Source organism: Mytilus californianus, unplaced genomic scaffold (assembly GCF_021869535.1).
Source record: "Mytilus californianus isolate M0D057914Y unplaced genomic scaffold, xbMytCali1.0.p SCAF_1, whole genome shotgun sequence".
Taxonomy (NCBI): Eukaryota; Metazoa; Mollusca; class Bivalvia; order Mytilida; family Mytilidae; genus Mytilus; species Mytilus californianus.
The window spans coordinates 49,891,215-49,916,278 of NW_026262581.1; the positions used below are offsets into that span (position 1 = coordinate 49,891,215).

Genomic DNA, 25,064 nt, shown 5'->3' on the forward strand with positions numbered 1-25,064 from the left:
CAAATTTTGTCAGAATTATTCTCTCAAATGGAACACTTAAAAACTTGACTTGACCATTAATGTGGCTTGTTCTCAAATTATACTGATGAGTTCGATAAAAAAAAAAATCCACTATTTAATTTCAGTATCTTTAATATTGCTACAAATGCTAATATTGAGTTAATAGTACTCTGTAGGTATATTCCATTGTGAGAGATATATCTACATATTAACTGTCATTGTTTATTTTTGTTAGCTTTATGTATTAACCTCTGAATGGCTTCAGTCATATTTCATTGTGAAGTGTATCAGTATTTCTCTTCGGAAGACTTTTCTCAATTTTATGTCTATTTCTGTACCTAATGCCAAATTCTTAAAATAATCTGTCAATCTAGTTACGATAGTTTTTTATTTATTATTAATGAACAAATATTTAAAAAGAGAAAAAAAAACCAAAAACTACAAGATTGGCATTTATGAAAAGAGGCAGAAGAAAAGGGGATGTTCAAAATTCATGTCGAAGAGAAACTGACAATGCCATGGCAAAAACAAAAAAAAACACAAGTAAAAGACAAAACACTACATAGAAAACTAAAGACTTCATGAGCAACACAAGCTCCCAACAAAAACTGGGCATGACCTCATGTACTCTGGAAGGGTAATCTAGATGCAGCACCAGAGTTTGTAAAAAGAAAGCTATAGTAAAGGCTGGTCAGCTATATTTCATGGTGGTAAATATTATATTTCAAACGCATAACTTTTGACAATGAGATAATCAAAACCCATCAACTCTATTACATTGGATTGTGATATTGAACATAAACACCTGGTGAAGAAGAAAAATAGTGTTTTAAATAAATACCAGAGATAGCTAATAACTCCTTGTGCCAAATTACTGATCAATTTATACTGCTATTGTTTCTAGAATTACGTGTTAGACCACATGTGTTCTGGAAATAGTTCAAAAACTTGCCCAATTTGTTTTAAAAAGTAAAATAAATATGATAATTTCCTTATCATCTGCTATCATTCTTTTAGACAACAAACCAAACTATCAATCCTGACTATAAAATTTGAAATATCATTCCTGCCAGTAATGTGTGTTGAATTGGTCATTGACCAAACACTAATTCAAACAAGAACATAATAGACAGAATCTGTGAAAAGAAGGCCATACCATTTATGAAACATGTTTGTGACCTTGACATGTACACAGACATTCCAATTCCCAATAAGTATTATAATGACATCAAGCAATTCAAAAGTTCTGAACCAGACAAGACATGCCCTGAGACAGATAGACAGTCATAAAAAAAGACCAACCAGAAAAAAGACCAGACAAATGTTGGATTTTGAATGAAATATCAAGTCCAATGAGTGCTCTAATTGCAGTAAACCGATCGTCTTTTGTGATACCATTCTTCCAATGTATACACTCAAGCATTTGTTATCCTACAGTACTTAATCAAGCGAGTTAAAAATACAGAATATACATAAAACATTTGTAACTGTCCAGATAATGAGAATTTATAATGAAATATGGTGTGATGCCATGCATATTTAACAGAGGCATATACCATAATTAATAAGCAACTATATATTGCACTAAATCATAATAGTTAATGGGCAATGTAATGGTAAGAGACAACGACAAGGTTTTTAGTACAAACATTGTTCCACTGGTATAGGGACGAGTTTTAGCACTCACAACATGTTTAACCCACTACAGACTAAAGGTACTGTTGTCTTAGCAAGTAGCATGTAGTCAGTAATGTATCTATATTATTTTTGCTTTTTGCATAATGCTTATTGACTTAAGTTATGCAGTTCAGTTGCTTCAGATTTGACTTACTGCAAGCTTCTTGTTTTTTATTTATTGCTACAAGGTGCATAATTCTGTATGTGCATATAATTAATTTTGCACTGTTTGGTCTTTTTGTTAGTGTATACAAGTCTTGTTAACTTGTCACATATCATACTTAAAAAGATAAGAATTCTTTACTCTTATTAAGTATTTTTTAACATAAAAAAAATAAAGAACTTCAACCAGAATTTCCTGTACACAAGTTTGTACACTAAGGGATTTTTTGTGTGTGCTTTTTTTTTTGTATGCAACGATTTAGTGTCAATACAATATAAATAGAGATGAGAAAGAGTTTAAAGCGGGATTAAATACAGGAAATCAGAGATAACGTATCAGTAAATTACATTTTAACTTTTATATATATTCAGATGAATACTCAGATTTAAATGTGCCCTAAATAAATAATAATATGCTTGATAATATCTTAAAATAAACTGAGACTTTTCAAGTTGTTAACTGGAATTATTCATGAACAGGAAATAGTCTGCTGACCCCAGTACTTCTTCATGCAGCTTTGTTGAATGTGGAAAACCCACAGGTTAATTCCAACTTATACATTATGTACAGCTTAATCAATATATGTATGCAGCACCCATTAAACTTACTACAAACAAGTTACTCATTGTTTTATTTTGTTGTTGCATAGTTTGTCCAGGTCAAAAACATTGTACCCTCCCCAACTTTGCATGTGGCAAAATAATGACAGTTTAAAGTTTCAGATGTTAGTAAAATAGTATTAGTAATCAACATACTAAACAAAAATAACTTTTTCTGAAAATGAAGTTAACTTCATAGCAACTGGATTGATTGATTATTAGCTGCTTAATGTCTACTGGCAAATATTTCATGCATGTAAATGACTAGAACAAATTAACAATCAATACAATAGGTAGGTTTTACAAGGATACAGTTGAGGAAAAGGAAAGAAAGGATTGAAAAGTTGGACTACCACTTGAAAATGAGGGTAAATGGGATTAGCGGGGCAGATAGTTTACCTTGTAACAGGTTATCTACAGACCCCTTAAAGAGAGTTGTTGCAAGGGTTCTTTAACATACAGAGAGTGTGCTGTTATACTACACTAGGCATCATAGCAATTGAACTATAGAAAACTGTATATCATGAATACATTAGGCATCTTGATAGGAAGGCAATTAAATACTTTTTTTGTAGCATATATAGAATATTAATGCAATGCAACAGCCTCTCAACGGTATGTTTGTAGGCAAATGGCATACATAAAGCAAATCTCCTACACGGACTAAATGCCATACATGTGGATTGGGCTGACCTACAATACCCCCACCACTTCCACAAAAACCTTTCAAGGAGTATGCAATAGAGTAATTATTTCATCAGTGAAATGATTCTCAGTGCTATGTACATAATGACTAATTCCAAAATGAATATCACCATAAAGCTAAGTTTTCAGTAATAAAAACTGGCTAAGATAAAGGGTCAAACTTTATCATCTGCTTAGTCTATCACGTAGTTTTAAATCACAAATTAATGGTTGCCAAGAATGTTTAGAAAATTACACGCTTGCTTTTCTACAGAACAGTTGTTCACAAAACTTCAAAACAGTGAAAGCAAAAAAATAAATGAAAATATTAATTAGAAATATATGATATCAGATGCTACATTTTGTACATGCCTTCTCGTTTCTGGCTCTCCAAGGAATTTTACAAAATATCATGAATAAAGCAACTCTTGATGAATATAACATGATATATAGCAGAGATATTGATTCATTGTATGTTTTAATGACATTGAAACACATCAGTTTGGAACATATATTTGAAAGAAATTCTACAAGCAACCTCAATTAATTCATTCTTTACAGTCAGATGCATATAATAAGCATCATTCAGTCATGTCCAAATCTCCATGTTTAAAGTGTAGACCTAATTGAAGAAATAGTATATGTTCATCTGGCTATGAAATCTTTTTAATACTCCCAAGCCATAATAAAAACCAAAGTCAAATTTCCATGATCTAGTATATTATCAAATTTATTGCATTGCATAAACACATTAAAAGATTTGTGCTACTGTTCATGGGTTACGTTGGTACCTATATCTATACAAAATCTCTCAGTAATTATTTGTACTTTCATTTCAACCTTCCACACCAAAATTGTTTAGTACAAAGTTATGAAAGGAAATTTTGTTCAAAAGCTTTTAGTTGATATTTTTTCATATAAATGTGAGAAACAGCTGAGAGAGAAAATTGACACACTTCCTACCTGTAAATCTTGATGTCAAAATATCCTAAATAAACAAGCTCCCTAGGTGGTAAAGGGATTATTACATAGATTATTCTAGTCTTACCTGGAGGTTTATGGTATAACATATATTGTCTTTAAATGATACCTGTACATTACAAATATTAAATCCTTACCTAAACCCAATACATGTAATCAAGATTTGTGTATTATATGACTTTGAAGAGTAAAAGATGTCATAAATAACCAGATAAAGTGAAAGTACACATTAGGAAATTATGTGTGGCTTTTTTGTCATTTATGACTTGACCTGTATATTATCAAATATATACAAACTGAAACCATATATAACAATATGATAGAAGAAATTAAATGAAAACTTTCACATAAAAGTATCATTGTTCCTCTGGTAATAAAAACTATTAATGCCAAGACCATTATCCATATCCTTTATTGTAGTCAGTATTTTAGGATACAGACATCATGAAAATTTAAAGATGGGCATGTCCAAGTGACACTGATCTTATATCTTTTTAATATGGATATTATTTCACACCTTTGAGAGTGTCAGTATCACTTTACTAAAGTATATGACAAATTTTCTGCCCTATTTAACCATAAACATTTAATCCTGAACCTTAAGGTTAGTAAACAATAATATTCTGACCATATTTTACAACAGCTGACCAAATTTATTTGACCTTTTAGCACTTTTATTACCTGAAAAAACATAACCATAAAATGGTATTGCAAGTAAGACAGCCATTAAATTGGTATTCATCTTCTTTAACTTACTAGCCCATAGGTTTGTTATATTTTTGAAATCCACATTATGATGTTGTTTTTCTCATTTTGTTAATTTATTGACTAGGTCTGTTCATTTAATATTGCACTTTTAGTGCAAATAAAAGACCCCATGAAATAAAATCCATTGATCAAAGTAGCTTCATACATCAAATTAAAATCCATAACTTTATTCTTGATAAAGTGTAAGTATTTAATTGTACAAATCAAAACACATTAAAATGTATTTTTATAATAAAAACTCATGACAGTAATGTCTGTCATCAAGCCAGACCTGTGTAAAAATAATCAAACAGATACAAACAATAACCATTTCTTTAATCAGGGAAATATATTTTTGCAAATAAACATAAAAAAGAATACTGTAAAAATGTGTTTCAACATAATGTAATTCAAAAACTATTCTATGATAAGAATAAAATGTAACAGACGGCTTACCAAGATAAAATCTTGACACATTTATTCTGACTGAAAATTTGAATGTTTGTCCAACATAAAAATATGCAGACAGATTTAATATGATATTATTTTTATTTATAAAAAGTTTTTTTTACCTGTCATGGAGCATAGATACAATCCACAAAAATAAAACTTTTCCAATAAAATTTACATATTGTATTCTTAAATATTATTACTGAATAGATGAATTCACATAAAAGCTTTTTTCCAACTGTGAAAGGATCAAATTGCTCAGCTGGCATCCATTAAAGTTAACAGATTGTGATGCAACTTGGTACAAACATAGCTCACTGACCACAGATCCACTGTCAACAACAGTCTTGTCTACAAATAAACTCTGGAATTCCATTCATACACCATGACCTCCCACAGGGGACCAATCAATGAGCTCAAATGAAACTTTGTCTGTAAAGTATAAGGCCATTGCTATTCATATGATAGGTTATGATAATTAATTACAAAAACATTTGTTTTGTGAGACAACATTTTCTAGGTCATCAACATGAAACCAAATGTAGAGAAATTAATAAAGTATATTAATATTTGTATTCACAAATTACCATGTATTATGTTTGAAACTGTATTCTGTTAATTCACAAAAACTATCAATATATCATATTTGTCCCATCAAAAATTAATCAAAATCCAATTTCTCTGTGCATATTTTTCTGGGTAATTGCTTATGCTTTATTTAAGCAGCTTTATTGTGTTGTCATGGTGTTTTTCATTTTAGCATGGAATTCAAAACTGCATTTAGAAGCAGTCAGAACATTATATTTTGCAAACTCACATTGAATACACCTTATCGCTATTCCCGCTTGACCCGAGAATCTGTCCCGCTTGAACTTTTGACGTCATACAACAATCACTTTTCCATTATGGCGTCAGATATTTTCTATTATGACGTCAAAATTTTACGGGAACTTTTGTGATGTCCAGTAATGGCGGACAAATAGCGATAAGGTGTATAACTGACGATCCAAACAGTAGCAGTACAGTATTATTCAATGTCTTGTTTAAACTTCATGGTAATAATGAATAAAAGAGATGAGGTAATATACCACAAACATACAAAGAACCAACGAAAACAAATAACCAAAAGACATCAATACGTCAACATAATCTTCAACAATACACAGGTATTTGTACAATACATGTATGTCAAGCTCTATATATATCACACAGTGTTAAAATAGTTGTGAATAAATTTAACAGGAATGATCAAACACCAAATTAAAAATTTTTTTAAAAAATTTGATTTTTTCTTACCCCATATATATCATATTAGGTCACTAGCAAACAGTGTAACTAATATTATCTTACCTCCTATACATTTCTAGGAATATGATTGGTTAAAAGCAACCGCATGGAGACCGTGTATATTCCATATTGGGTAAGTAGGCTGGGCTTACTTCAATACACAGTTAGTAGTGGTGTTACGTCCCTTTATAAAAACAACATGGTGTTGATGAAAAATCTTAAAGGTTTCAACAGACGGAGAAATTGATGATGAACAATTGAAATAAATTCATAAAACACATTTAAAGCTAACAAGTTGTTATTGTTGGCATTTGTTTTTGTATAGACCAATGGAAGTAGGTTCTTAATACTAACAGTATTGAAGACTTGATCACTTTGATAGGCCACTAGTTTATATACCACATGTCAAGATAGTCAGTAAGATAAATTTGTTACACAGTGTGCTCAAGTGACCTTATACGATATATTCGCTCTCACTCCATATGGAATTTACTGACCCTACATATATCGTATTAGGTCACTAGCACATTAGGTAACTAATATTATCAGTCTCTATAATGTTCAGCTTTTCATCCTTCCACAACCTTGTAAATGACTAAAAAATTCAGTAATTTTATGTTACATTTGAGGAGTTGTTGTCCTTAAACTTCTCAGTATACAGATTTTTCTACCTTTCTCTTTCAAAAACTAAAATGGTTTTTTTTTTGTACAACTTTTCACTGGATATGCCTTTTCAAAATATGTTTGCATCAAAAAATCCTTCTCTTTAAATTTCTGCTATACCAAAATAATCAGCTCTGAGGAATATTGGCCTCAGAAAATCACTCAGTAGAAGATAAAATTATACAGAGAAACAAAAGATGGATCCAAAAGACCACCATGGGAATATTAAAACAAGAGAACTTAAACAAATCAATTTCTATCCAGTATTTTAATCCACTGATATCCATTAAAGAAACCTTTATACAGATCCTTTAATAGCACTTGGAAAGTATCTATAAACAAGCAATGTATTAGTTCATTTTCCACTAAAACAGTTATGCAGCATTCAATATCTTTAATAGACTCATCATAGATACCAGGATTAAAATTTACTATGCGAGACGCACTATTTGTCTACAAAAGACTTATCGGTGACGTTTGAATCAAAAAGTTAAAACAAGCAAATAAAGGGAGAAGAAAATATAAAAGGATTTGTCCCATCAGTAACTGTGTTTATTAATAAAGGAGATTATTTTGCTGTTAGTTACTAATAACAAATACAAGTTCATCCCTTTATTTAGAAAAGCTAGGGTAAACTGCCACAATAAGTGTCTTATTCCAGGCCTTTGATCTTGAACTTTTATGATAAATATTTACCTGGTTCTTGCATGATGACAAAACAATATTTTTGTCATTTAAAAGAAAAATTATGTTGTCTTTTGTCCATCAAATCTTATTGAACTATTTATAGTATTCCAAAAGAGGGACGAAAGATACCAGAGGGACAGTCAAACTCATAGATCGAAAACAAACTGACAACGCCATGGCCAAAAATAAAAAGACAAACAGACAAATAATAGTACAGATGATACAACATAGAAAACTAAAGACTAAGCAACACGAACCCAAAGCTGTACAGTTTAACCATTGAACTCATACCTATCAATGATGTTTAAGTAAAAATCGTGATTTGTAATACTTCATTTTTTTGGTCCAAATAGGGCCTCTTATAACCTCAATTTTACTGTAATCACAAAATAGTGGTATTTTAAGTTTTTATATAAACAGATTATCCCTTTATTTGAAAAGTTTTTTCTTGGAAAATCAAATAATTCACACCAAACTTGCTAGACTTTTTAATCAATACATTGCTATTACATAGTATAAGATGATTAAACTGTAGACTGCCAACACATAATATATACTTATGGCCTGTAAGCTGATTACATGGGATAATTAGGAGAATTCTATAGATAACAGTCCTGTGATAACATATACACCCTGCCTGTCAAACATTAGATCCTCAGTCTGATAGGACATACATCCTAAACTGGTAAATCTCTGATCAGGAATGATAGTGCTCATATTATCCTCCTAAGATGATATCTTACAAAAGTTTCATATATAAATGGACCAAGTCATAAACTATAATATCCACACAGGAAGAACCCATATTGAAAAATAAAGGTTTTTATTAAATTTGTTTCATTAAAACACAAGTAAATCATTGGCAATTTTGATAGTCAAATGCTAATGGACCTAAACATTCAGTAAATATTACTCAAATTAAATAACTCAAAAAATTGTCTTCTCATATTATGTGTATTCAGCAATGTAAAAATAATAGTAATAAAATATGGTCCTTAGGTTGAATGGATGGTGTCCTTGAACTAGTCTCTTGTTTTTAGTCATTTACTGTAAATTATTTCATTATAATTTCATTTTAACTTCATTATAATTTCATTTTAACTTCATTCTAATTTCATTTTACTTGTCATTTTCAAAGAACTATAGTCAATATATTAATATTTACATGAGAGCCACTTATAAACAGATGAGCAGAATACAGCATAAAATGTTCCCACATTAAACAAACTCGTGTTCTCTCTTTGAAATAATAAGTTGTGCAATAATTGGCAATCCAAAAAATAATACTTCACAATATTTTTACATACTATAAATTATTTTAACTGCAAGATGTAACAGCTTTTCAAAGCATTTATAAATAATTTGTGCACCAAAGAGGATAAGGACAACTCATCAAATTTCCTCTTATTTTTTCAAATTTTGCAAAAAGATAAATTTCACTGAAAGCATAAGAAGGCAGATTGGATCAATTTGATACAATTAGTATTTAAAAGGTTTTCAGCGATCAATTAATTACTGGTCAAATTAATTCCAGCATCACTAACAATTCCTAAGCATCCACTAAAAGACTAATGGAAAAGTTGGAAAGTTGCTAAGAAATGTTTACCATCTGATTTGTGATTAATTTGAAGTGTGCAGTTTTGTTAAATTCATATAAAAATGGCTGTAAGTCTTATTTTCATCTGTAATTGCTTCTTTGCCCTCAATCATCCAAGATTCGTGTTCTGCCATTACGACTAATTTGTCATAAATTGTTCGATTATTAAGAACCGAGGGATAATCTTTACATAGAAACCTTTTTCTTTCATTAACAAGTTGTACAAATTGGCCAAATTATGTTGAATCTTGATGGCATTCATACCATAACGAGACGACTAAATGACCAATATCTTTTACAATATGTACCAATTGCCCTAACAATAAACGATAAAAATGAGCATCCTCTTACCATAATTGTATAAAAGACAACATTTGTTCGTCAAGATATTACGTTAATCACCATAAAAGGCAGTTTACATGAGAGGTATAGAGTTTTATCACTTTCTCAATATTGTAATCAAAGAGCACATTTTCTTTATTGATTCCAATGCATGCAGCCACACAAACTAATGCACTGGTTATTATCTTATGCTTTCACAGACAAATAACAAAAACATTAAATAACTATATTTTTATGCTGCTTTTAATTGAAATATTACACATAATGTTGATTTCAGTTTGTATTTTCATAATAAAATTTGTCAAACCAAATGCTATGAAACATAAAAATCTTACTATCTTTTGGTATATGATTTTGTATTAGCATTTTACCAAAACTATCTATAAAGTGAGCTAATATGCTGCAGCCGAAATATTATAAAACATTGCTTATTATCAGTTATGGCTCAACGCTTTTGTTGATTAATGATGAGCATAAAATTTTAGAGTTCATTTTACTAAAAGTACCCCAGACTTTTTTCATGACTAATCTTGCAATATATAAACTATTATCTTACTGGTAAAAAGGACAAATTTCAGAGGTGCCATTACTGAAAGACATGTTTTCATATTGTTGTGCCCAAATTTCTACACAGCCTAATTTAATTGACCAAAGATTATAAAATTTCATATGAAATACTTCAACTACATCAAGGAACATAAATCACATTGACCTAAGGTCATCTTAAACTAGTTTTATAAAATAGTAGTAAAAATGTCAGGACAAAAATCACCTGATACACAAACTATCATTTTATATATCATTCTCTAGGGTACAGTCACAATTATATTTCAGATATTCTGCAAATGACTGGCAATACTTTATTGAGCACTGTAATGAAGCAGGCAATGTTAGCAGAAGGACTGTGGTCAGCTGACATTATTAGACTTATTATAATGATAGAAATATCAAAAGGGGTATAATTATCTAAGTATACAAACAACTAACTGCTAGAAGTACATTTTTTTTGTATTCATACAGTTACATGCTTTGATGAAGACTCCTAAATAACTTCTCATGTATGTATACCAAATTCTAAGAAATTATCTTATAGTAGAATACAGCATTCTTCCACATGTAAGACCTTTACTCTTTTTTTATTAAAGAATGATTTTTTGTAATATTTGAAAATTTTATGTTTTCTGCGTCTGTTGAAGACAATAAAGACTACTCATAAAGTGAAGTTTTTGAAGTGTGCTAAATCAATTCAAGATAACTCCACCATCATTTTGTAATAAATCTTGACTTAATTTTACTTTAACAGTAAACAAAAGATAAAGACTAACCCTACAGAGAGAAATAATGAATGTGAATATGCAAGTTTCCAGATAACAAACAGACAATAACATGCAAAACATACAGTATATTAAGTAATTGTTAGATAAACATGTTTCTTTCTGGTCCCCAACTACTATTAACATGAATTCTACATAAAATTTTACAAACGAGAGTAGTAATTGTAATGTCAAGGTTGGTAACAAGTCACGTTTTGTCATTTTTTTAAAACAGGATACAATCATGCAATGACTGCAGGATGAACTATCTCAATAAAAGAATTACCCTTATTTTAAAAATGTAAATGTTTTACACTACCCAAAAATTAGACTCCCATTGAATTCTAAATACCCAAAAGGTGTTATTTATAAGTCTCTAATTCACCACAACTACAAGCACGGGTTATATCAAATCCCTCTTGCTTATATCACAAACAAAAAAACATTGCCAAAACCAATTAAAGGCTAATTATAATCTATTTACTCTACCTGCCAAATTAACTGTAAATAATCCTGAATTATGACAGAGAATTTACACCTTTCACTTGTTTGTTATTTACAGTAATGTCAAAACACATACAACTAGGAAGATGGTGTGTGTAAAATACACTTGCCCAGGGCACAACAAATTGTAACAGATTATCATAGCTGATCATCTTGACCTCTCTGGGGTTAAGTGTGAAATTTCCTTTTTATGGTGATTTATTTACCAAAGGGGTCATTCAGAAAACAGAAAGTTAATGATGGTAATCATTCTAAGTTAATGTGTATAATTCTGATGATTTGCTGAATTTCCACCACAAGAAACACTGACTTTTGCTTCAAACCGGATGATTTTCCTTTAATTGTTATCCACATTGACAGGGTATGCTATAACTCTGTGAAGGAAGAGCAACAAGAATTCCAGTTCATACAGATAAACATTACAAAACACAGTAAAATCAGAAAAAAAACTTTTCTTATAAGAAAGTCTTAAACTTTCTGGACATTGAAATAACAACAATGATAACAAGATAATGCCAGCTCAAACTGATGAAAGGTCAGCTTTTTACCTGGGGTCAAACACTAAAAATGATGCTTAAATTTGATGAGTTGATAAAATCATTCATAAATACAAAAAATCCAATTAATGCTAAATTATTAATATCTAAATGTTTTTTAACATTAATTGATGTTTGTCCATCAACCCAGTCCAGTTGTCCAGAGACATATATGTGTATATTTGTCTCTGAGTTTTCCAAACAATGCTAAACCCTGATCTGTTCTTAGAAATAATACACAATTTCCAATATATTGAATATTATCTAAAAAAGTATCAAATTACATTGAATACTGGCTATATACCTGTAACCAGAGGCTCTGTGTATTATATGACATCAATATATGATTATTTTATGACCACACATGTCTCATAATGATTTATAGGTGAAAAAAAAATATTGTTATAAATGTTGTAATGAACTAAGTTAACTAGAACTGCCATAAAATATTGAATTCTACTATAATTATACTAGATTTTAAAATTATTTTGATTAAATATTGAACAAGTTAAGTTTATACTCTATGGCTTTCTAATTATATATTGTATGTTGATTAACTGTTGACAAAAAAATCAAATATCGCCAGGTAACTATTTTTAAATTACATCTGTGAGGCCTTGATATAAAAATGTTTGTATGGTATAAAAGAAAAAACTTGTGTTCTATCTGTTAGAGCCACAAGGTACTTGTGCATTGATAACAGTGCATTTTGACACTTACATATAAAAATACGAAGATGTGGAATAATTTCCAATGAGATAATATTCCACTAGAGACCAAATGACATAAAAGTTAAGCAACTATATAGGTCAATGTACCACCTTCAACAATGAGAATAAAATGCTTCACTGAGCGCAGCCTGATATGACCGCAGAGGTCGAACCCTGAACAGTTGGTACAAATTTGGACACAATATACAAGCTTGATACTGTCTGAATTTGGATTGTGATCAAATTTTTGACATAATATAGATTTCTGACAAAAAATAAATGTGATCAAAGATCTTATAAAACTATTGTGCAATACTGTGCAATTGAAGATTTCTTCTTGAAACTTTTCAAAAATTCAAAAATTCAAAAATTCAAAATTTGAAAAATTTTGAAAAAAAATATGAATCCTCTAAAAAAATTGGAAAAAAAAAATCCCCCCCCCCCACTATTTGAAACCCCCCTTGAAGCAATAACCCCAAAACTTGATTCCCAGCCTTTCCTTTGCAGTATGGAACCTTGTAGTACAATTTCAGAGAGATCCATACACTTAAACACAAGTTATTGTCTGGAAACTAGAAAAATGCTTGTTTTTGGCCCTTTTTTGGCCCCTAATTCCTACATATTTGGGCAATTAACCCCAAACTCAATCCTAGCCTTCCCTTTGTGATATGGAACCTTGTGGTACAATGTCAGAGAGATCCATACACTTACACACAAGTTATTGTCTGGAAACTAGAAAAATGCTTGTTTTTGGCCCCTTTTTGGCCCTTAATTCCTAAACTGTTGGCCCCATAACCCCTAAAATAAATCCAAACCTTCTACTTGTGGTATTAAACATTGTCGTACAATTTCAGAGCAATTGAAATACTTATACACAAGCTATTATCCTGAAACTAGAAAAATGCTTCTTTTGGGCCCCTTTTGGGCCCTAATTCTTAACGGTTGGGACCATCATCCCCAAAATCAATCCCAAACTTCCTTTTGTGGTATTGAACCTTCTTAAAAAATTTCATAGAGATCCATTCACTTAAACTAAAGTTATTGTCCGGAAACCAATGTGTCTTCGGACGACGACGCAGACGATGAAACGCAGACACAGACGACGACATCATACCATTATACGATCCCAAAAAATTTTTTGCGGTCGTATAAAAACCAATCTTTCCTATAAAAGCCTGTTATCAAAAATGTAATACAATTCAAACATAGAAAACTTATGGCCTGATTAATTGTCCATTTTTTTGTAAACTTGTTCCATCGCTATCGCTCATAGGAATTGAGACCATGTTGAATACTACAAACTATCCTAAACTGACCTTTTGGTGTGGGGTTCATTTGACCTTATAGCTAAATTGTACTAGTATATTTGTACTACTGATACCAATGGAAAACAGGATTGAAGAAAAAGAATAGCAATGAAAAACACCTTCCTCCCAATATGTTGTTATTGTTTCTTCTTTATAAATACTTTACCACACTATGATAGATTTATTTATTAAATATAATTAGGTATGTTAATTACAATTACATGTAAAACTGTAAAAAATGTTTTAAGGAACAAGAACATCATGATGGTCTGCAGAAATGCATTAAAATATTCTTATTTGATATACAGTCCATACTAATAACAGCAAGAGTACAGCACATGCTGAAATGTCTTGCCTGCTTTACTGATTTTGATTGAACTAATGTTGAAAGTCTTTTAAAAAAAAATGGTTTTAGTACATTTAGTATCACACAAATTCAACATTATCAATTATCCATGTAAATGATGTCAAGGTCAAATGAACCCTGCCAGACAGTCATGTACACCTTGCAATCATTCCATAAACCAAATATATTTGACCTATTCCACAAGTATGTGAGAAACAGAATTTAAACTATGAAAACTCAACATTCACCAATGAACCATAAAAATGAGGTCAAGGTCAGCTGAACTCTACTAGACAGAGATAGACATATACACTTTATAATCATTCCAACACCAAATAAAGTTAATTAATGCTTACTACATCTGAAAAAAGGACTGTACCATGAAAACTCAACAATGACTGATGAAGCATGAAATGAGGTCATTGTCCTATGAAGTTCCTACTAGATGGGCATGTACGCATGCTGAAATGTCTTGCCTGCTCCTTTAGGAAAATATACATTATTGTTAAATTAGTGTGAAGAAGGAATACAATTGTGCATTTCATAACCAAAAATCATAATATTTTTTATTTATCTTTCACTGCAACTTTATCAAGCATGTTCCAATAAGTCTGTGCTGACAATATGCATGCTTTTTACATGGCATCATAAATATACATGTCACTATAAAAATGTCTCAATGGTTTGTGAAGCATCATTACAGCATCAGAAGATGACTTCAGTTAATACACATCATCTTCACATTACATCTTGTATATGACAAAATACCACATACTTGTTTGTTGATCAACACATTTACAGACATGTAGCAATTAGCAAGTATACACAAATGTCACTCAATGTTAAGTGTGGTCTCCTCTTGAAGGCATAGAAACAGTCATCATACAGTAGCTCAAACGATGTTTCAAGAAGGTGGTGATATTAATCAGTAAACAGTTGCATTTAAGCTAAAAGAGCAAGTATCTCAGCTGATTGTTGACTCAATTCATATAAAATTTTCCAAAGATTGCCATTACATAACCACCATCAGTTGACATGATTTAATTCCACCCAATCTTCATAAATTACCTTTAGCATATATGACAAAATACAATCTACTTTGTCAAGTCATTCACTAGCACTTTTATCAATTACTGCAGACAATTAACAAATCAGTTGAACATTACAAGCAGCAAGAGCCTTTCTCTTAGACTTGCTACAATTCCCTTTCTTTTATTTCTTTCTTACTAATTTATATGTTTACTGAAAACTGCCAGTATACTGATTGCCCCTGGAGATGTCAGTATAATGGTTATCTCTTAGTTATAGCAGTAAAATTGTTAAAGGGGCAAAATTGAAAAAAATAATAATAAGGCAGGGACATGTAGCAAGTCTACCTTTCTCTCATTGCTCTCATTTTGCTTACAACTGCAAAAACCTGCCATAAATATCCCTATCAGAAACTGTATACCACTAAATATTTGTGCCAAGTATTTTTTGCAAGTTTAAGATTAAAATATACAAACTTTATGTTGTTCTTGTTGTTTACGTACTAATTTATTTTTTACGTTTGCATTTCTAGTTTTTTGGTATCAGCTGTCTAGAGTGAGTGAGTGAGTACGAGAGATAAAACAGCCACCTTCCTCCATTTATAGTAGAAGAAATATCTACCTGTGTTTGGATAATTTTTTTAGCAAATATTTGTATAAAACTTTTTGAATCTAAACTGTTAATATGCCTTAGTTTTACACATCAGAGGAGTTGAAAATAAAATATGAAAGGTTTAAAATAACATCACTCTGTCTGTAGGGCTAGAAGATCGGTAATGAACACAATTCATAACAATAAAGCACACCCGTCTCCAATGATAAAGATGCAAGGTATATCCCAATGGAGAAATTCTTGGTTTTGATCTTGATGCAGATCGACCTTTGTGATTGGATACAAAGAAAAGAACTCTCATTTAAGCTACATGCTGACAAAATGGTGTCAACATCAGGTCATAAGATCTTAATCAATCAATTCTTATGGAGAAAGTTATTCAATTAAGATATGGACTGGCAAAAAAAAAATTACAAAAGGCTTTTCAGTGTGTTTCAAAATTGCATTCTCATGCCTTAATGACAGTAATCCGACAAGCTGAACTGTAAATTTCATTTGGTTTAGGGGTGCAGTGGACGATAATTATTTAATTACCATGGATTCCTGCATTTTCATTTATGCCCTTGTAACATGTCCCATTTGCATTATCGATTCCTTACAATAAATATTATGATTGATACTCCGAAGTAATTTGTGAAATTGACGACATTTACCAGATTATGTCCATTGCTATCGGTCAATACTAAATAATGAACTGAGACAAATATAGAACTGAAGAAAAATTATCTGTAATTCTTTAAGTGGTTACATCCTTTAATCTTTGGACAAAGGTGACATGATATAGGTTCAGTTGTCCATGCGGCAGTATCTAACAATTTGACATGACATTTTTTTTTATTATATTGGTACAATTCCAGAATTTTCTAACTCTCTATGTATTTTGCAAACATTAATTCAGCTCTGCTTGATTGTGTATTGATCAACTTCATGTTATATATAATACATACTAGAAAAAGCGATTGGGCAATTGCATGAATACAACGAACTGGTTATTTCTATGCTTTCCTTAAATAATTAATGGTAAAAGGATAAAATCATCATAAATTGTTGTTTTATTGACCTACAGAGGACTATTATCATTGATAGCATTATAATTGTTATATTGTTTTCATAAGATCCCGTTATAGCATTGTGGATAAAAAATTGTTGGTTTTTTGTTAAAACCCCCATTGTTAAATGACATGTTATCCCCTAGGCTTACGAACATATGGTGCCATATTACTTAATAGTCTTTTTTATTTATCGAACTATTAAATTAATATCCTATTTCACGTCATATCCAATAACTTATAAAGGAAATTGGTTTCATCCATTAAAAACATGTATTGGAAGGGTTCTATTCTTCCTAACATTACTTTTAGATAGATCAATTTTGGTTCTGTTGTTTCTGTAATAATTTCTCAATACTGAAATTACAGGGTAGTGGATGTTCTATTTATATACAAAATATCATCTCAAATGTATATTGGGATAAAACTATAGCCAGACACTATTGAACCACAGAAGGCAGAAATTTGATTCAGAGTCATGATACCCTTTAAAATTCATTAAATGACATCCAACAAGTTTATTAAATACATGTATAACGAAAGGTTTAAAATATCATTGTTCATGTACAAAACAAAAGCAGGTTATTCAAGCATGAATAACTTCTACTTTAATGCAATCACCCAACTTCTGTAATAATAAATTTTTGTTCATCTGTAAGGCACATAAATATCATCTCCTGGGGTCTCGGTCATAAAATTCATTTCATTTGTGCTTGAAACATCAAAACAAGCATTTTGATTGGTTGAGTACTGAGTCTGAGTACTTAGTCAAAATTTATATGACAACAAGGTCTGGTGTCCTGCTTCCATTTTGAGAAGGCAATATCAAAATTACTGTTTACACCCAACTTGATTTTGTTGTCCTTTCGCTGTAGAGTTTGAGCAATATGAAATCTAAGGCAATACATTGGAAATTAAATGTATTTCAAATAATCTTAATAGTTTGAAAATATCAAATTTATTTATACCTCTGATGGAACCGTGTGAGTAGAAAAGCTTTTCCCTTGTTTTTAAAGTTCATACATTTTATATTTGCTAACAATGTACATTATACTTCATATTATTGTGGAATACAAGAAGCAAGCATTAAGGCATAATGAATCAGCACCAAGACAGTAAGTATTATACTCATGTTGGCTTTCCCCAATATGGACAATTAACAAAACAACAGCAGACATTATAAACGATCCCTTAACATGTTCATGTCAAGTCGTAACAACCTTGTTGCTCTTTGTATTAATTTCCACAAGGTGAAATAAAATGCAACAAATTCAACAAATTATGATGCAATAACACGAAAGAAAACTTAAATTTTTTATGACTATTGATTTTTGGAAATACCAAACCAAAATTTGAAATTTTACCACAGAAATCCATTAAGATGTTTGAAGATCCCTATAAATGAATATAAAATTCTGCATATATTGATGAAAATCTATTGCCTGGCTCCCCAGAGAAAATGGTGTAATTCTATCCCCTTTGCTGATCAGAAAAAAATCTTGTGTTTTTATTTTCCTCTAAATTATGCCTGACCCATTGTTTTTATTCAAATTTGTCTAAAAATGTAGATGTCTGAATATCCTTCGTTAAGCCATCTATAGCTGCATTTTTGTCAAAGACCAAAAAGTTTCATTTGATTTTTAGTGTGGATTCCTTTATTTTCATGGGAACCAATTCACATGGTTTAAGGAAATTTGTGTATTTTTGTGGATATTTGATTTAGTGGTAAGGTTTTGCAAAGGTCTGCTTACAAGCCTTTAGAAAATTTGTACTTCTTTGCATATCTAAATAATGGTTTACCTATAACCATAAAATCCATCAAAATTGACATCCAACAAATAATAATGTATCCACAGTCTATAATATAATATAAAGAAAGTATTTACAGCTTTACTATGCAGCTTCCTTTTCTGTGTGCTATTAAATTTGACTAATTTGTTGACCCTCAGTTCTGCAACCCCCACAATTTAATTAACCTTCACAAGAAAATAGGACAATGCTTGATCAAGTAATCTTAGTAAAATTACCATAAATTTGAACACAAAATTTATCTTGAACCTATCTCAGGACTACAAGTCAATTTCCTGCTAAAAATAAAACCCAAGATAAATTGCTACTTACTGTCAATCTCTAAGTTTTTCACTATATTTCCTGATCACAATTCTAAACAAGTATGGTCATTATCTGACGTGGTCCTATGTATTATGTCCTAAAGATGACCTCCAAACCATAACATAATCATTTTTGTATTATATTACATTACTTATGCTCTTACAATGAATTTATCAACAACGTCCCCTCGTAATTGAATCTGGGCGCATATTAATGAAATTATTTTCAGCTCCAGGCAATGGCTATTGTGGTCAAGATAGAACGGCATATATAATATATTTTTACTACAAAGAATCAAAATCGGTTGAAAATAATGTCTGTCCCCTCAATCAATTGTCACAGAAACCAATTCATACTATTTGTTTTTATTGACAAAACCAACACAAGGGGAGTGAATTATAAAGATGTTTTAATGGGAAAATAATTCTGCCTCTGGGATTGGACTTTGTGTCAATGTTTTCCAAGATGTATTGAGTGTGAGATTAAATGTATTTAATTCATTTCACAAATAAAGACCTGCCCAATAGATGACACCTTTTACTTTATCTAAAGCAACTATTTTAGACATCTGAATATACTGTTATTTCAGGATTTTTTGACAAAATGAAAAAAAATATATTGTGCAACTGAATTAAGACTTACAAAAAATTTATTTGTGCTAATGAAATACCGGTAATCTGCATAATATTGTACAAAGATTTGTATCTGAATAGTTGACAATTTACGAATCAATGGGCATTGATAGAATCCAGAAAGCTAGTCAACATTATAAAAAAAGATGGGATATAGGGTAAATGATCCTGTAAAACATAGGAGCAAATGAAATGAAATGGACTCGGGTAGAGTCATGGTTTAAAACAAAATCCAAGCCGGATAGTTTAATTGCTCTTCTTATTCCTAACAGATGTCATGGAAGTTCTCTAAAGTAGAATAGCTTGTATGAAATTTCCCTTAGAACAAAATATCTGGAATAAACAAGTCACAAGTTTGCTTATAATTTCATAGATGTATGTTTATAAAATTTGGAAAAATCTCTGAAAAAGTAGTTCATCTTAGTGACCTTTTAAAAAGCCAGTTTTAGATAAATCCCATTCTTGTAAGAAAGCCATATTTAATCCCTCTACAGAAGCAGTCTGTGTTTAAAAATAAACAAACAAGTAAAGCTTACCTCATATTTATAGAAATTTTCCTTTGATTGAAGCAGATTACTCCTGGGTTTACTACATAATGAAGGCTTAAACGACTTAAAATCAATGCATTTAATGTCAGCACTATAAAAAGAACAACAGATGTTTAAAATTTGATATCATCCCTGGTAATACCACAAATTTATCACATTAATCATGACTGCAACAGATGACAAAAGAATAAATCTGTAAAAGACATCAGGATAGTTGCTTGATTGTCTTTAATGCAATTATGGATTAAAATGTTAAAGCATCATTCTGGAGGTTAAAAATCCATTTTTGGTAGAAAGATCTGATAAAAGCCATCATTCGCGAGAAAAATAAAACTAATAAAGACCATCATGGGAGACCAACAGAGGATTCATATTAGTTTATACTCTTTCTCTATAATAGCGAAATTTGTCTTTTGGGATTTTTGTAACTATCCAATATTCAATACAATCAAGGTGACATTAAGGAAGCATTAATTTTTTTAGGGTACATTTTATTCAGTGTTTCTAATGTAATGTGGATACTGTTATAAACAAACAGTGAGTGAGAGAATATAAAAGTTTTTTCACACTGGACACCACTTACTGAGGTATAGTCCTTTAATGATCAACATTCAATGAACTGGGAGATTTACATAAATGTCACTACGGCTTTAAACTGTTTCCATTGAAGCATTTTAATAGGACAATTATATTACATTTATTCATAGTCCACCTACAAATCTATCCAAAGAAAATTAAAACAGTCCCAAAGATCAGTTTTAAAGGCTCCAATTAACCAACAGTATTTTTGTGAACCTAATAAACTGTGCCATCTCTTCAAATACAGTACTTTTCCTTTAAAGTAATGTGACCTCATTGATTTCCATCCAAAGATGGTTGTGACCTGCCTTAATTTATCTGGCAATATATGCTATAATTGTTATAGGTTTTAACTACTTCTATAAATTAGGGGTTGTGGATCATGTGTATCCCCATGTGCATCTCAAAGGTGCTACAGTATAGTCCCCTGCAATGAAGACAAAACATTTTGCATACATTACTTATAATCTAAATTGTAATTGTGTTTCAAATTAATAAGTCAGAAAAAATTGTGAACCTTTATATTTGTCTTTTTCCAATGATATAATAAATCAACAATGTGTATCCTTCCACAAAAATTTACATGTATTGACAAACTTTCTTTTTGTCTTTGATGATGATACAAGTAATAGTAACCATAGGCTACTATTATATTCTATATTACATTGACTGGTTTTTTCAGGTGGCTGATACAGACAATTTAAACAAATACAAGTGAAGTGTTGTAAACAGTATTCCATACAGAAAGTTGTTTATAGAGGGCATGCACTTTGTACTGTATTTATGGAAGGCTATGGATAGTGCAATTACAATAATTCTCTGAAGTAGCATGCTTTCAGACTGCTTTAAGACAGTGTTTTCTTTCCTTTTTTTCAAAGACAGATGGCTTTCAGACTGATTAAATAAACAACAAATTCTAAAAATGTGATCATTTAATTTATATAAGAAGCATTACCAAAACAAAAAGAGTACATGATATTACTACAAAAAAGGGGGAGGTGAAAGAATCAAATGGTTGGGTTCCAATGCTTATAGTTTGTGAGAAAAGCCATTCAAATACAAATAGAAAGGAGTCATTAGTAATGGATGTAATTTAAGGAGCATCTTATTGAACATTAGTACAGAAAGTTGATATTTACTGATTTCTACAATTTCAGAAAAAGTTCGGAAAACTACAGTCTCCCAGGAGATATCTTTTAAACAGACAAAATTGTCCAAAAATAAATATATGGGCACCTGATCCACAAGAAAGCTGCTACCTGTGTAAAAGTTTCATTCACAAAAAACAAAAATGTTGAAGGTTTTCAGTTAAAAACTGAATGCGAACATGATTAAACAGAACTGGTTCTCTCTGTTCCCTGAACCAATCTGCAGACATTTACCGTACTAAAAGTCAACTTTCACTTTATGAAATCTTGCCAATAAAGAACATTTTTTTTTAATAAATACTGCTACATGTATGTGTTACTGAAGATGTAAATTAGAGATTTAAAAAAAATATTATTTCTATTTTTCATTTACAAACTATGGAAGTGAAAAAAACTTAATGCGTAAAATGATAAATTCAACCAATTCATTGCATTTCTATCTTGACTTGACTAATCAAGCATGCTTTATCGGTTTGGTAATCTGGAGAGGTCTGGAGAGCCATATATCAAGTTTGATGAGAATCTGTCGAATTGATGAGTTGTGAATTTGATTTCAGAGATTACCCACTGCATTTTGTGATATTTTTGACAGATTTGTTTTAAGATGGCTAACCAATCTATTGCTTCGGTGGTGTCAAGAACATTCAGATCTTTCAGGATAACTAGCTGCTTAATGTTTTCGTACTGAATAGCTGCTGTATTGGTAATTAAGCTGACTAATAATATCTATAACATACAGTACCATTTTTTTAACTTCATTATGATTCATAATCAATAGAAAGTTTTAAAAGATTTTTGTACTATATAGTTTTAGATCCTAAAGAAGCTCTAATGAAATCCACTTACCAGTTTGGGAGGAATTGGGGATAAAAAAAAAAAAAACTATATATAGGCTTTCCTGACTCCCCTAAACCGAGGTTGAAAAATAAAATTTGAAAAGCAAAATGATGGGCAGGATGCTTTAGAGCTATTTTCCTAATGCTTGTTGTTTAAAGGTTTGGTCGGCTTATTTACTTTGTTTGTATAAATGTTTGCTCAAGCATTGTAATTAAAATTCACATCTGCAATCAATGGATAGGCGGGTCTTCAACTTGTATACATAGCTTATCATCCAATAACATTTATAAGTATAATGTATACAAGCTGAAGCCCTGCCTATCTATTGATTGCAGATGTCAATCTTAATTACAATGCTTGAGCAAACATTTATACCAACAAAGCAAGCAACAAGCCAACCAAACCTTTAAACTACAAGCATTAGGAAAATAGCTCCAATTGTTATGGAGATTCATATTTTATTCATGCAGAAGACCAATGGATGGAGAGGCACTCAATACAAAGAAGTTTACTTCTTTATCAACTAAGTTACAAGTTTTGGCAATTAAATGATAGATATGATGATTCTAATTCAATGAACAGTTGTTAAGACTCCCATGCAGTGTATTAGTTTTGATGACAATGAAATCAAAACCAATTTCCATCCAAAAGAAATGACTAAATCAAAATATTATTTTTGTATCATACAGGCAAAGTATACTGACTCCCAAACACAAAGTGACATTAACCTGAGCATCTAAAATTCTACATAACACAATTCATTTCCCATTAGTATGCCTTTCTATTCTGCACTACACCAATATTATCACTTTCTACAATCAACAATCTGTCTTACCTTGTGTTAATCCCTGTTAATTATCTGTGTAATTAACCAATCAACAAAGCATCTACACCATCATTACACATACTAGTTCCTATATGACTTAAATCTCCACATAGAAGACCTGTTTAAAAGAAAAAAAATCTTTGAAATCATTTAAAACTCTTTTCATCTTAACATTTTACCCACTGATAAGATGTAGGGACTCTGCTATGCCTTAATTAACTAAAACACTGTATAATCATGTTAAAATGATTAGAACATTGAACAGAACGGTTTTTGGCAGGTAGGCTGTTAGGTAACCGGAGGTGATTGTTTTACCAGAGATTTTCCCCCTGAATTCTTTCAATAGCTGATCTATGAAAATAGAAACTTTTTGTAATCAGTAATTTTTTATTGGTTATAAGTGAGTGAGAAAAATTTGGAAACATCATATGTTGTTGTTTATCTCTGATACAGGGAACTCTCCTCAGTTTGTTGAACTTTATACTGTTTGCAACTTCTTTTCAAAATTTTTTTTATGCTCTTTTGAGTGCAGACATGTAAACTATTTTAAGGCCAGTACTTTAACATCTTATTTGCACTGATACATCTATTTTTTTGGGTCATATACATTATGATGTTAGAAACAAGAATGCACATGTCATACATTTTACAAATTGTGACTTGGATGGAGAGTTGTCTCATTGGCACTCATACCACATCTTCTTGTATCTATAAAGCATATCCTCACTGGTAATTCAAACTATTGGCAAACAGGAAGTAGGTGTTTGACAGATCTGAAAAGGGGATACACTTTACAACTCATCACTGTTGGGGTATTGACCAAATAAAAACTCATTCCTTTACAACTCATCATTGTTGGGCTGCTTACCAAATAAAAAGTCATTCTGTTAAGTAGTATTGGATAAATATGTGATGAAAATTTTTAAGCTCAGTCATCATATTGAAAACTTCAAATATCAATAAACAAGAAGTAGGTATCTGACAGTAGGTACCTGACAGAACTGATAAGTGCTCAAAATTTACAATTCACCACTGTCAAGCTGTTGAACAAATATGAAGTCATTCTGTTCAGATTATGCAGAGAAAAGTGTGATGTAAA

The 25,064-nt window shown here is 30.8% G+C and overlaps 1 protein-coding gene across 12 annotated transcripts in view; it reads right to left on the reverse strand.

Moving 5' to 3' along the window:
- The window catches only part of LOC127720527 (plexin-B-like), a 259,946-nt gene that overhangs the window by 205,803 nt on the left and 29,079 nt on the right, over nt 1–25,064 (reverse strand). For 9 of the 12 annotated variants that reach the window (XM_052227191.1, XM_052227185.1, XM_052227179.1 and 6 more), the window contains exon 2: nt 23,975–24,083. The gene's annotated coding sequence lies outside the window, so the exon portion shown is untranslated. The other 3 variants (XM_052227154.1, XM_052227142.1, XM_052227136.1) reach the window with 3 other exon arrangements.